Genomic DNA, 5,032 nt, shown 5'->3' with positions numbered 1-5,032 from the left:
GTATCATGACCAACTCGGGCATTGAAGTCACCCAGCATGATGACTCTATCCCGAGGGGCCACTTTAGCCAGCACTTGTGACAGGAGGTCATTTAAGGCATCTGACTCATCGGCTTTGCCTGCATCCCTCCACGGATGTTCATCTTCGGTGGGGGCATAAGTAACCACGACCACCATTCCTCACCTCCGGTTGATGGGAAGGCGAGCCCAAAGTAGCCTGGGGCTTACAGCTTCCCACACCTCACCGCCACGCTCCCACGCCCCCTTCATTCTTTTGTTCAAAAGAAGAGCCACTCCCTGTTGTTTGGCAGTCTCCTGCCCCGAGTAGAGGACTGTCCACCCCTCATGGTGGCAGGAGCCAGAGCCGGTCCACCGGACCTCCTGAATGCCACGTAGATCCAGGCGGTACCGGTCCAGCTCCCGACAGAGGAGTGGCAGCCTCTCCTCCGCAGTGAGCGTTCGAACATTCCACGTGGCCACCCGTAGTGGCTTTTCGTTGTTTCTGGAGGAGCCCCGAGGGTAGATATTCAATCTCCTGGCTCCGCCAATTGGGGTTTAGTCAGGAGACGTCATAGACGCCTGGCCCCCCGGGGCCTCCGGCACAAGCTTATTAGTTACATATTTCAGTTTAACTCGTGGTTTAGTGGTAATTAATTGAAGGTGGAGGGGTTACCAGCCCCTCGCACCCATCCAGAGCCCCCGTTTAGCCCCTGTGGTGGACACATATGCCATGAGGGGAGGAGCCAATCAAAATTGGACCTCCCCCCACAGCACTGTCCACGACAGAGTTGCCCGTCCGGCACCGCGAGGAGGTAAGGGGTTGTTTTGCCGGACACACGTAGACACACAGACACAGACAGACACACGCAGACACACACAGACACACGTAGACACACACAGACACACGTAGACACACACACACACGTAGACACACACAGACACACGTAGACACACACAGACACCACGCACACCGCTGGATGATTTTGTTATTGCGGTCCTCGTCAAGGGTTGGTTCCAAAATCGACGAGCCAAGTGGCGACGGCTGGAGCAGGAAGCGGCGTGGACGACGCACGTCACCGAAGCCAGGAACGCCGTCGCCACGGACGCCATCACCCCCGCCACGGCCACCGGCGTCACCGTCGCCACGGCCACCACCACCACCGTCACCACCGCCACGGCCGTAATGAACCGGTAATTGGCATCGACTCGCTCTGCGAGTCTGCGGAGAGCGGTGAGCGTCGAGCGGTGAATGGTGAGCGTCCACAGAGCGTCCAAGCGAGGCGTCATCCATCCCACGTCGATGAACGGACAAGTTCAGCCTTGCAGCTCTTGACTCGCCTCACACTCATGGGACCCACGGTGGCTATGAGATGTTGACTACCTCGCCTGGTGTACAGGAGGTCGTGGGTTTGATTCCAACCCTGACGATGCCTGCTGCTGTATATTTAGAGTCTGCGTCTGTCATCATCACGGTGGCTATGAGATGTTGACTACCTCGCCTGGTGTACAGGAGGTCGTGGGTTTGATACCAACCCTGACGATGTCTGCTGCTGTATATTTAGAGTCTGCGTCTGTCATCATCATCACGGTGGCTATGAGATGTTGACTACCTCGCCTGGTGTACAGGAGGTCGTGGGTTTGATACCAACCCTGACGATGTCTGCTGCTGCATATTTGGAGTCTGCGTGTCTCATCACGGTGGCTATGAGATGTTGACTACCTCACTTGGTCTACAGGAGGTTGCATAGATAATCACCATGATTGCATGGAGTCTCTGTATCTCCATGAGTCTCTATGTATCTCCATGAGTCTCTATGTATCTCCATGAGTCTCTATGTATCTCCATGAGTCTCTAGGTATCTATGAGTCTCTATGGTACCTAGAGATGCATCGAGACTCATAGAGACACATAGACTCATGGAGATACATAGAGACGCATAGAGATACATACTCATAGAGATACATAGAGACTTAGAGATACAGAGAGACTCATAGAGATACATAGAGACTCATAGAGATACATAGAGACTCAGAGATAGAGAGACGCATAGAGTTACATAGACTCGTAGAGATACATAGAGACTCAGAGATACAGAGAGACTCAGAGATACAGAGAGACTCATAGAGATACATTGAGATACATAGAGACGCATAGAGACTCAGAGATACATAGAGACTCGTAGAGATACATCAACACGCATAGAGATACATAGAGACTCATAGAGATACATAGAGACTTAGAGATACAGAGAGACTCATCGAGATACATAGAAACTCATAGAGATACAGAGACTCATAGAGATACATAGAGACTCACGGAGACTCATAGAGGTGCGTGTAGTGCCGTCGTTAGAGCAGCGGCCAAACCTCCGCCTCCACATTTACAGGCAGCGGCAGCAGCAGCAGCAGGTGAAGCGCGAGATCCACACGCGCTCCGCCAACCCCCACGTGGGAGCCAGCACCGCCAAGGTGACCGGCGTACAGACACCAGAACCTCCATCTGCTCCACCTCCATCTACTCCACCTGCATCTACTCCACCTCCATCTACTCCACCTCCATCTACTCCACCTGCATCCACTCCACCTGCATCTACTCCACCTGCATCTACTCCACCTCCTGCACCTCCATCTACTCCACCTCCATCTACTCCACCTCCATCCGCTCCACCTCCATCCGCTCCACCTGCATCTACTCCACCTCCATCTACTCCACCTCCTGCACCTCCATCTACTCCACCTCCATCTACTCCACCTGCATCTACTCCACCTCCATCTACTCCACCTCCATCCACTCCACCTCCATCTACTCCACCTGCATCTACTCCATCTCCATCTACTCCACCTCCATCCGCTCCACCTGCATCTACTCCACCTGCATCTACTCCACCTCCATCCGCTGCACCTCCATCTACTCCACCTGCATCTACTCCACCTCCATCTACTCCACCTCCATCCGCTCCACCTGCATCTACTCCACCTGCATCTACTCCACCTGCATCTACTCCACCTGCATCTACTCCACCTCCATCTACTCCACCTCCTGCACCTCCATCCACTCCTCCATCCACTCCACCTCCATCTACTCCAGCGCCATCTACTGCACCTCCATCTACTCCACCTCCATCCACTCCACCTCCATCCACTCCACCTCCTGCACCTCTATCCACTCCACCTCCATCTACTCCACCTCCATCCACTCCACCTCCATCCACTCCACCTCCTGCACCTCCATCCACTCCACCTCCATCTACTCCACCTCCATCCACCCCACCTCCTGCACCTCCATCTACTCCACCTCGTCCAACCCCCATCACCTGCACCACCACCCCCACCCTCCTCCTTCCCCATGTTCCTCCCCCCTCCTGCACCGTTCCTGCACCACGGCATCAATTCAAAGGTCGAAGTTCATCCGTCGCTGTAACAGTGACGGGGATTATCTGAACGGCACCCGGGCCTCCCCTAGGTCGACCCGGCCTCAAACGTGCGGGGGGGGGGGCTCCTGGTGGTTCCCCGCCGGTTTGCCCCGTCGCCCGGCCACCCCCCGCCGGCATCCTGCCGGTTGCGGCGCTCTCAAGCGCCGCCGCTCGCACCGTCGGTGCCCACGCATCCCTGGTGGCGGTGGCGGCGGCGGCGGCGACGGTGACGACGGTGTTGGTGATTGTGGCGACTGGGACGACCACGGTCGCCGCTGCTGCTGCTTCTACGAGCCGTCCTGAAATAGGCCCTCGTCTGTAACGACGTCGCCGCACTCGACCGCTCCTTCAACATCGCCGCACAAGTGAACCGCTCGGCACAGCTCGGTGGTGGTGGTTGTTATGGTGGTAGTGGTTATGGTGGTGGTGGTGGTGATGATGGTGGTGATGATGGTGATGGTGATTATGGTGGTGGTGGTTATGGTGATGGTGGTGGTGGTTATGATGGTGGTGGTGGTTATGATGGTGGTGATGATGGTGGTGGTGATGATGGTGGTGGTGGTTATGATGGTGGTGGTGGTGATGGTGGTGTTGGTTATGGTGGTTATGCTGGTGGTGGTGGTGATTATGATGGTGGTGGTGGTTATGATGGTGGTGGTTATGGTGGTGGTTATGATGGTGGTGGTTATGATGTTGGTGGTGGTTATGGTGGTGGTGGTTATGATGGTGGTGGTGGTTATGGTTGTGGTTATGATGGTGGTGGTTATGGTGGTGGTTATGATGGTGGTGGTTATGGTGGTGGTGGTGGTTATGGTGGTGGTGGTTATGATGGTGGTGGTGGTTATGGTGGTGGTGGTTATGATGGTGGTTATGGTGGTGGTGGTTATGATGGCGGTGGTTATGGTGGTGGTTATGATGGTGGTTATGGTGGTGGTGGTTATGATGGTGGTGGTGGTTATGGTGGTGGTTATGGTGGTGGTGGTCATGATAGTGGTGGTGGTTATAATGGTGTTGGTTATGGTGATGGTGGTGGTTATGGTGATGGTGGTTATGATGGTAGTTATGATGGTGGTGGTTATGGTGGTGGTTATGGTGGTGGTTATGATGGTGGTGGTTATGATGGTGGTTATGATGGTGGTGGTTATGGTGGTGGTGGTTATGGTGGTGGTGGTGGTGGTTATGATGGTGGTGGTCATGATGGTGGTGGTGGTGGTTGTGGTGGTGATGGTGGTTATGATGGTGGTGGTGGTGGTTATGATGGTGGTGGTGATGATGGTGGTGGTGCTGGTTATGGTGGTGGTCGTGGTGGTTATGGTGGTGGTGGTTATGGTGGTGGTGGTTATGATGGTGGTGGTTATGATGGTGGTGGTCATGATGGTGGTGGTGGTTATGGTGGTGATGGTGGTTATGATGGTGGTGGTGGTTATGATGGTGGTGGTGATGATGGTGGTGGTGGTTATGGTGGTGGTGGTTATGGTGGTGGTGGTTATGATGGTGGTGGTGGTTATGATGGTGGTGGTGGTTATGATGGTGGTGGTTATGATGGTGGTGGTGGTTATGATGGTGGTGGTTATGATGGTGGTGGTTATGATGGTGGTTATGGTGGTGGTGGTTATGATG

At 54.5% G+C, this 5,032-nt stretch overlaps 1 long non-coding RNA gene across 1 annotated transcript; it reads left to right on the top strand.

Annotated features, from left to right (window-relative positions):
• On the top strand, window positions 1–4,169 carry LOC142915800 (uncharacterized). Its single transcript, XR_012936104.1, has 3 exons — window positions 1–1,190; window positions 2,387–2,468; window positions 3,463–4,169. It is a non-coding gene; the product is annotated as an uncharacterized LOC142915800 (long non-coding RNA).
• Window positions 4,170–5,032: the final 863 nt, after the last annotated feature.

Source organism: Petromyzon marinus, unplaced genomic scaffold (assembly GCF_048934315.1).
Source record: "Petromyzon marinus isolate PM22_M1 ecotype Great Lakes invasive population unplaced genomic scaffold, UKy_Petmar_22M1.pri1.0 PM_G_Scaffold_35, whole genome shotgun sequence".
Lineage (NCBI taxonomy): Eukaryota > Metazoa > Chordata > Hyperoartia > Petromyzontiformes > Petromyzontidae > Petromyzon > Petromyzon marinus.
Note: the sequence above shows the minus strand (reverse complement) of the source record. Positions and strands in the feature narration are given on the sequence as shown.